The sequence below is a fragment of the Tursiops truncatus genome, chromosome 7 (assembly GCF_011762595.2).
Source record: "Tursiops truncatus isolate mTurTru1 chromosome 7, mTurTru1.mat.Y, whole genome shotgun sequence".
Classification (NCBI taxonomy): Eukaryota; Metazoa; Chordata; class Mammalia; order Artiodactyla; family Delphinidae; genus Tursiops; species Tursiops truncatus.
The window spans coordinates 112,954,901-112,964,390 of NC_047040.1; the positions used below are offsets into that span (position 1 = coordinate 112,954,901).

The 9,490-nt window shown below is 55.8% G+C and overlaps 1 long non-coding RNA gene across 1 annotated transcript; it reads left to right on the forward strand.

Annotated features, from left to right (window-relative positions):
- The first annotated feature begins 4,164 nt into the window (after positions 1-4,164).
- LOC141279115 (uncharacterized) lies at positions 4,165-8,915 on the forward strand. The gene is made up of 3 exons (XR_012332870.1): positions 4,165-4,220; positions 6,224-6,297; positions 8,791-8,915. It is a non-coding gene; the product is annotated as an uncharacterized lncRNA (long non-coding RNA).
- The last annotated feature ends 575 nt before the right edge of the window (positions 8,916-9,490 follow it).

The window sequence follows — 9,490 nt, forward strand, 5'->3', positions numbered from 1 at the left end:
GTGACACCAGCGCGGTAGAGGCGTCGTTGTCAGTTGTTGCAGGAGATGACACCCGGGCCTGCAGGGTTGGGTGAGAGCTCGGGAGCGGCAGCCCCTCCTCGCCCGGTCCCAGGATCCGGGGTCCGGGAAAGTGAAGCTGTGGGGCTGCTGAGGACCGTGTGGTATCAGGAGGCTGCAAGCAGGACGGGAAGGAGCCCTGAGTCCGGAAGCCCAGCTGTAGGAGGGCTGCTCTGTTCCGGTTCCTCTAACAAACTTTTGCTGGGTGCCCGTTCTGGTCACGCAGACAACAGTTGTGATTTCCACGAAAGAGGTTAAAGACAACCTCTCAGGCTTATAATCCAGTTGTGAAAGTGTTACTGATGCACTTGAAACATTAAAACTGGAATGCAGAATGCACCCTTGTCTGGCATTGGGCAGTGCGGGCAGATGGCCAGAGTGTCAGAGGATTTTGGAAGAGGGAGAGTTTGGTGAGGATGCGGAAATGTTTCCAAGGGCTCCTGTCCTTCCCAAGGGCTGCTACCAACCAAGGAACCCCAGACAGGAAGAGAGGGAAGAGGAAACAGAGTAAGTTCATCCTCCAGCAATGTGTGAACGGGGCAAGGATTCTACTTTGCAGATGAGGAAACTGAGACCCGGAGGGCCTAACCAGCTTCCCTGGAGGCAGAGGTGCCACCAGAGCTAAGATTGTGCAGCCCAGTGCGTTCTGGAGGAAACCTTGTATGCATTTTCTCTCATAGGCTGAGGATATAGCTCTAATGTCTGACCTGTGTCCAGCGTCGGCTGGGGGTGGACCAAGGTTCATTGTAAAATACAATAAAACCCCCAAACATTCACTCCCTTTGGTGTGAAATAAAACGACTGGCCTCTAGCTTTGCGGTTTACAAAACACTCTCCTGTTTATTATGTCATTTTCCCTTCACAACAATCCTGTGACGAACGTATTATTACTACCATTTTGCAATCTAGGAAACTGAGGCTCGGAGAGAGAATGCACTGCGTTCACAGCCCGTCAGGGCCAGGATGGAGCCCAGGCCGGCTGACCCCACTGCCAGGCACTCCTCCGTCTCACACGTCGCTCAGGACGACCCAGACGTCAGTTAATTTGCTTGCCTTGTGCCATTTCCTCTCCCCAACCAGGCTTGCCCTCCGCAAGCCCAGCCTGGAGCTGATTGGAGCAGGCGTTGAGAGGGGGCCTGCCATTGGCTGGCCTGTAGCCAATCAGATATGTCTGTTGGTCTGACCAAGTCTGCTGGGGAGGCCCCGGGAGCTGGGGAACCGAGGCCTGACAACGGCGGGGACGCTAGGGCGGTGTGCGCCCTGCGACCTGTTCCTGAGGTCCCCACTGCTGCCCTCACCCGCCTGCCCGCCACACCCCTACAGCCCCTGGAATCTGTGAGCCCTGGAGCCCTAATAACCTTTCCCTTTCTCTAGCCAAGGTGAGTAGGGTTTCCTGCTCTGTGGAAGGAACCCACGGCATCAAGGAAAGCAACCCTGTGAATCCGGACAGGCTGGGCTCCGCTGCGCGGCCCTAGCAAGACATCTTCTGCCCGTTCCGATTACACTTTTCGGGGGGTGGGGGGGCACAGTGCCTGCCTCAAGAGCTGCAAGGGCAGGGCCACTGGGCGACCCGGTCGGTGCTGCGCCCCGCGGCGACATTTCCCGCAGCTCTTGGCCTCACAGCCACCGTGTCTTTGTATTCTCACTGTACTCATGGGCACAGGCTTGAACAACTTGTTTTCACAGCCTCACAGCCTCCTTCCAGGGATGTACTTGGCTAGTGTTTGTTGAGCGTGTCCATCACCACTCCACGAGCACGTGCTTCAGGCTCGCTCCCCGCTCTAGTCCCGGGATCTGTTTTCCTGTCGGCCTTGCTGTTTGGCCATGGAGCCTGGCTCCCCTTAGGCCAGAGTTTTCACTTCCTTCTTCACATAAGCTTCAGACTGCTCCTCTGGCTTTGCTGTCCTTGCAGCTCTGGGTTAAATGTCATCATTTCCAACAGTGCCCGGGAGGCTCGGTTTTGGCCCAACCTCCGATGGGCCTCGTGTGTGCCTCGGCCCTGCAAGCGTAACCAGGACTTCTGCTAGATTGGGTCATATAAAATATGCTCATTCGCAGTATCTTCTGGTAGTGATTTGCACTTTTCTTATTTCTAATGGATTTATTGGCCATTTACACATAGTCTTATATGACGGGCCTGTTCTAATCTCTTGCTCACTTTTTTCTATTGAATTGTTTATCTTTTTCTTCAAAAGAATAAAATATAAGTGGGAAGAAAATGTGCTCATTTGTAAGTATTAGCTGTAGGCCTGGCTTTCAGATGCTGCTGGGAGAGCAGGGGTCCTGGGAGCTTGAAGTCATTTTCACAGCCTGCAGGTAGTTCGTCTTCCCCAACCTGACCATCTTCCCCTCTGTATCCTATCCCTCTTTCAAGCTCTCCCCTTTCCTTCACCACCAGATAACCTTGAAAGTGGGACCTCCAAGGCCAACTCCATCTTTACCCCATCCCCTCCGCAGTCCCAGGCCTGCCCCCTCTGTTTCTCCTCCCAGGTCTCCCTCTCTCAGCTTCAGCCTTATTCCTGGACTCTTCCCTTCTGCTAACTGCATCTTAATCTTCCCTGGAAGCACATCCTGACCTCACTTTACAGATGAGAAAACTGAGGCTCGGAGAAGAGAAGTAAGCTGCCTGCAGTCGTGGAGCCGGGAGGTGATGGAGCAGAGATTTGCAGAGTCTGGCTGAAGACTCACCCCAGGCTTCACCCCTGCACAGCCCATTGAACTCACCAGGAGTGAGTGACCCGCCATCCACTGAAGTCAGAATGCAGTCCTGGCCTTCCATCCAGTGGGAGCCCCTCACAGCGCCTCCCTGCAGTCCTTTTCTCCCAGGAGACTACACGTCTTGATGTTTCTCTATCAAATTCACACCACCATGTCATTTCCCCCCTCCACGTTTGTTTCTGTCATTACGAGTAAGGCTGCACATCTCATTTCTTTAGCAGCCGTTTGTGCTTCCTTTCTGAGAGAGTGGCCTGTTGCTGTTTGCTCGTTTTCTTTGGGCTTGTTGATTTCATCCTACTGTAGTAGTGCTTTAACATTTAAGGAAACTCGCCCTTGGCCATATGTGTTGCAAATATTTTTCCAGATTTTTTTTATAGCAGGATTCTAATTTAATATGCAGTCAAATTTTCAATATTTATTTTTTGGCTTGACATTTACTGTCAATCCAATTGGCCTTCTTCTGCAGTATTCTTCTGGGCTTTGGGGGTGTGAGGTCCCCCCTCACCCTGCCCTGAACCATGTAGGCTGATGATGTGTATACCCAGCTTTGCCAGCCTTCCTGTTAATGTCACTTTCAGCTTCCTCAAAATCAGGGTGAAACCTACATGTGATCCCATCCTCCTGAGGATGCCCTGGTGAGGATGTAGGAAACGGAGAGCAGGTGGTCCCTCACGGTCCATCTGCCCAGGGCTGTCTGAGGGGCAGGGCGGCAGGAGGCCTTAGGACGCCCACTGGCGGGGAAGGACTCTCCCTCGGGTGGGTGAGTGAAGGCGCAGCAGAAGCGATCATGGTGCGCACAACGGCGGGAGCAGTGACGCTCCCTCCCGCAACGGGGGACAGGCTCTGGGGTCCCTGGGGTCCGGGGGCGGGTTCTTGGCGCGGTCTGCTGATGCCCTAATTAAGCCGCGGGTACATTTCCCAGCCCAACTGTCACCCGCGCGCTGCGCAAGCCAGGAATGAATATTCCCAAAGCGCCAACAGAAGGAAGTTCTTCATAAAAACGGAGCCCGAGGGCGTGAAGGGAAAACAAGCCCTGTTCACACGCAGGCGGCGCATCCGCTCGGCACAGCCCGGAAGAGGCGGAAGCGCTGCCGGCGGGGCGCCGGGGCGGGCGCCGTGACCCCCCAGCGCGCAGATGCCGAGCGCCCCGGTAGCTGGAGGCTCTTTTCCTGCCGCGCCCCCGCCCCTCGGCTGCTCCTCCCGGGGGCTCAGGGCGCCGGCCACCCCCTCCAAGGACCCACGTGGGGACCCCCCCGTGGCAAACGGTCGCCAGCCTGCGGCTGGCCTGAGCCTCTCCGCCTGCTGGGGCGTCCATGCCCTCGGGCCCCCAGATGCTCTCTTCCTGCGGCTCTGTCACCGTGTGATCTGGAGCCCACCACTCCCGCTCTCATGCTTCTGTTTCCTTCTCCGACACGTGGGGCTAATAACAAACACGCCGGCTGCCTGTAAGGATGGAAGGAGATTCACGGTCAAGGCCCAGTAAAGGAGGGGATTCGGGCGTGGGGAGCAGAGAAGATGTTTTGAAAGGAATTTCTCTCCCTCCTGGGAGTTCCCCTTGCTTTCCTCCAGGGGCTGCGGTAGCTGCAGCGAAGCTCTCTCGGACAAGAGGTCATCACACAGAGCCCTCTGTCTAACCCCCTGCAGGGCTCCCTTCCCCACCAAACAGCCATCAAACGGAGCTGACGAAGCCCGTGCCCCTGAGCCTGTCAGCATCCTTGGCTCCGGCTCCTCCTGGGCACCGGGGCCCCAGGCAGGTCCAGAACTCGCGGTTCCAGGACCAGCCATGTTGCTTTGTCCCCCTCCTTCCCTCCCCCCGGTGCCTCTGCAGAGGCTTCAGTGGGGGTGGTGACAGTGTGGGCTTGGGGGCCAGATTGCCTGGGGCCGAATAGCACCTGGACCCACGCAGGCCGACGTTGCTCTTCCTTCTGTGCCCAACCTGCCCCCGCGAGAGCCCTGTAACCTCTCCCTTCACCTGCCAGTCTCTCGTCTTGACTGGCAGCTCCAGGGGCAGGTGCCATGTCTCCTTCGTTCTGCTCCTCTGGCATCTAACACAGTGCCCGGCGCACAACAGGTGCCCAGTGAATTCATCTGGCGATGCAGATGGCGCTCTGGGAGCTGTGGATGAGCAGACCCCCAAGGAACCTCTGTCCACAAATAACCAACATCTGGAAAGCCTAAGGCTCCACCGTTGGTCAGTTCTTTGGGCAGGACTGGCTGCCCTTTACGGTGCCCACCGCAAGTGAAAACGTGGGCCCTTTGTTTAAGCGTTAAGAATTTCAAGATGGTGACGACAGAGCATTACATGCAGCATGCAGCCCTTCTGAGCACGGGCCCTGCACTCCTGCATGGTTGCACACCTGGGAAGTGGCCCGGCCTCTGGGTCTTGGGCAATAGATGCCTTGCGTGTGTCCTGTGAAGATATTATGGCCACTACCCTTTCCGGGGCAATGCCTGTAGGGTGGGGTCATGCTCAGCCGTGGAGCAACATTTCCCTTATTAGGAAAGACCTGCTGAAAATTCTGGAATCAGCGGGCAAGGATGTGTCCATCCATTGAGACCAATGAAGCTTTGAGTAAAAACAAAAATGAGGCCTTAAGTAGGTTCTCCTTCAGCGTGATTTTTAAGTCACAAGGCTCTCAGCCCGGTGCCCCGCCCTTTGTCCTGCTAATCAAGTCTTTCTTTTATGACTGTGACTCTGTACTGAGCACTTGCTGTGTGCTGGCCCTGTTCCAGGCCCCAGGGATACAGCGCTGTACAGCGTAGGTGAAGCCCCTGCCCTCCGAGGGCTGGCATTGTAGTGGGGAGGACAGAAAATAAACATAAATAAATGTAATGTCAGCTAGTCCCAAGTGCTCTTTGGCAAAAAAGGAAAAAAAGGCAGGATAATGGGACAGAATGGGGTGGGTATAACGATACATAGAATGGTTAGGGAAGAACTCCCTAAGGTCGTACCTTTGGAGCAGAGACCTGGATGAGGTGAAGGGGGACCACGCCCAGGTGTTTGGATAGAGTACTCCAAACTCTGGGAGTAGCAAGTGCAAAGGCCCTGAGGCAGGAGTGCGACTGGCAAAAGCAGCAAGGGGGCAAGCAGAGGTGGTGTGGGAGGAGATGCGATCAGAGAGGTCCCAGGGACCCAGAGCAGGCAGGGGCTCGTGGGCTCCAAGAGGAGTTTGGATCTGACACCAGCTGGCCACAGGCCAGCAACTCATTCGTGTAATTGACAGCAGGCTGTCATTTCCCTTCCCAGAGGTGATTCCCAAACTACTTTTCCTCCAAATACTGAGCTTCTGTGTTTCAGCATTGCCTCTCAGGAGCCCCGGCAAGACGCAGGGCACGCAGGAAATGAGAGGGTGCTGGGTTCGAATTTTTCTTCTTCAGTTACTGCTTTGGGACTTGGGTCCGATGCTTAAACTCCCTGAATCTCAGCCTCTTTTATTGTATCCTGTAGCTTTGTTGGGAGAGTTTAGCATCCAAAGCACCTAGTAGGAAGCCTGGCACACAGTAGGCGCTCAGATGTACTTGGTAAGTATTCGCTACAGTTATCACCCCTTTTACCTTTCCCAGGTGGGGTTCACTGTTGGTTTTCATCACAGCATCACTAGAATTCCACCGTCCCCACCCTCCTGGGGAACAATAGAGCTTTGTTCTGGGCAGTGTCTTCAAGTTTCCTTCCTGAGGGGGCCAAGGAAGGGAACTTAATGTTTGCTCTGTACCAATCGCATGCCTGACACTACTATGCGTGATTCCGTATCATCCCCTGGCAAGCCCTGGGATCCCGTCTCATGGGCATAGAAGCTGGGACCCAGAGGGCCTCAGGGAAGTAGCGACACAGCTAGGAAGTGGCAGGCCTGCGGTCAGCCTGCTGCTCTGCTCCTTCCCTGGTTTTCCCGGGAAGGGAACCCAAGGGCCGATGGTTATGGGCTCAGCTGCGCTCTGGGGCCCGATGCTGGCGTCTGCCTGTGCTTCTCCCTGGCAAGTTATTGAGACTACTGCCTGTTATGGACCTTGGTTTTCCCATCTGTAAAATGGGGAGAATAACAGTCCCTACCCCATAGGATTATTGTGAGAAAGAAATGAGATAACCTGTGTGTACACCGAGGACTCCTTGCCTGGCACACAGTTATTGCTCAGATCATCTTAACTATCACGTTATTGGAGAGTCATGACCCAGAGTTTTCTTAGTAATACTTTGTGAATCGGAACCTTCCCTAGGCTGCCACAGAGGCAGTGACCTGGGTGAAAGCTTGGCTATAGGGTCCCCTTTGGTGCCTGCTGGCCACAGCTGTATCCCACCCCACGTGTCCTTCTGCACTTGGCCCTGCACTCCCCGTCAAGAGGTGAAGTTGGATTCCAACAGCCCCCCCCCACCCCACTTGAATCCAGGGCCAGAAGTGACATTGCCCGGGTTCTGAGCCTGCAGCAGAAAAGGTCACGTGGCTTCCCCTCCTTCTCCCGGGATGCTCCCTCTGGGAAAGCCAGATGTCCCAGAAGCCCAAGTACCAGCTACCCTGGAGAGATGCTGAGTTTGCCCCCAGACATGCCAACGTGCCAGTGAAGTCCTGTTGGACCCTCCAGCCGGACCCACCCATGGTCAATGCCGTGCAGAGTCTTGCCCGAGGCCTCCCTGAAGCCAGCAGGGGCTTGCTGTCCCCCAGCAGTGGGGAGGGGCAGGGGTGGGCGCGGCCGCTGAGGAGGGGGGCTAGGCGGGCCCAGGAGATGCCTCGGCCTGCTCTGAGGGCTCCACCGCACTCACACGGGGTCTGACCTGCAGAAGGGGAGGCCTCGCTCAGGCTGCCTGTGAGGACGACCCCAGGGCCGCCCCCAGCCTGCTGCGCCCGCGACGTCTCTTTCCAGCTCCATGTTCCGTGACGCCCTGGTGGCTTGGAATTGGCCATGGTGGGGATATCCACACCACAGAAATTTACAAGTCAGGCTTCCCCCGACCCCTCCTGGCTGGGCAGTGCCTCTGCCTTCAAGGATCTCCCATCTCCTTGAAGGAGACAGACCTCATGGGATCACATTACCCCCACAGACCCCTGGTCCTCAGTGCTGGGGGCGGGGCGGCCAGGCTTATCAGGGAGGTGGTCCATCCATCTCTTGCTACTCTGACCATTTGCCTAAGTCCCAGGCTCTGCTCTCTCCCACAGACCCAAGTTAGCAGCATTCCTCCCATTTCATAGTTGGGCAAACTGAGGCCTCTGAAGGTCAAAGGTCTTGCTGGACTCTGTACAGCTTCTTGGGGGCAGAGGTGAGATTCAATTTCATGTCTCTCAGGTTGAAGGGGCCTCAGAAATCCTATGTCCAGCCTTCTCCTTGTTCAGGCTGCAAAAGCCCAGGGCAGGGAGGAGATTGCCTGCAGGCCCACAGCAGGTTAAAGTTCAGGACCCCTGACCCCCAACCTGGGCTTCCCCCCACACCCCTTCCCTGCCCCGGGACCCCTCCCGTGGCCACTCCCACCTTCTGACACAGACCCTGGTTCCTAGAATGCAGCCCACAAGCCCCTTGCTGGTGGTTTGTGTGCAAGTTCACCTAAAGGCGTCCCTGCCCGCTCTGTCCCTGACCCCGGGGTCCCAGCTCTGAGACGGCCTCCCACATGCTTGGCTTGGCTGGGAGTTTGCCCTGGTGCTTCTGCACTTTGTATTCCACTTATCTCCTCGCAGGGTCAATATTTGCTATTTAAATGATGCTATTTGCTTGTGTTGGAGGTTTTGCATTTTGCCCTGTATTCTGGGTCCTGGAAGGGAGCACCTGGGGTCAGTGAGGTGGCCTGGAGCTCCCAGCAGCCACTGGGAGCTGAATCCACTGCCCAGGCTTCACTCGTTTTTTCACCACTTCATCCATGTTGATACTCAGACACACGAACTTACTCGTGTTCATATCTATTCATTCAAAAAACCTTTCTTGAATGCGAGCCTCCTGCCAGGCACTTTTAGGTCTGGGAAGCACGGAGGTGATCAGTAGGGTGTGGGGCAAAGGCTGCTACATTCTCGCCAAAACTCACTCCTCTACCTCCAGGGCGCCTGAGAGATTATAGCTCCAGGGTCCGCTGCAGGTGGATGTGGTCAAGGCATGAGTTTCGGTCGATGGAACGTGGGCAAAAGAGGCAACTGCCACGTCCCAGGCCTGTCTCAGAATGATCTCCAAACCTCCCCCGTCTTCCAGCTGGAATCAGAAGATCCAGCAAAAAGCTACAAGGCTGTACCAGCCCAGATGGCAGCCACTTAGATACACGTGGCTACGTAAATGGAAATTAAGTAAAAGGCAAAATTCTGTTCCTCCGTTGTGCTAGTCATATTTCAAATGTGCCCGAGTCACTTGTGCACAGGTGTCTGAGAAGGCTCCCGTGGGGCTGCTGCATGACCCAGCGGAAGCACCCCCACGCCCTAGGAAGAGCCATGTTGAGCTGTGTGTGAGAGGGAAGCAGACTTTTACCAGGTTCAGATGGGGGTGAAGGAAGGTGTTCGTTATTTATTCCGACACACATCCCTGGGCCTGGAGGGGCTGCGGCTAGTGGGGGATCAGCCCACAAAGCCAAGCCTGGGCGTGCAGCAGTGCCAAGACAGAGGGGGGCACGGAGACTTCCGGAGCCTGAGCCTGGAGACAAGGAGGTTAAGGCTTCACGGATGCCCTTTTAGACTTGAGCGAGTTTTCGCTGAGCGTTGTGACCAATACGCTCTTCCTTCTTTCAAGGTATTTTCTCAGGTGGAGCTCTGCT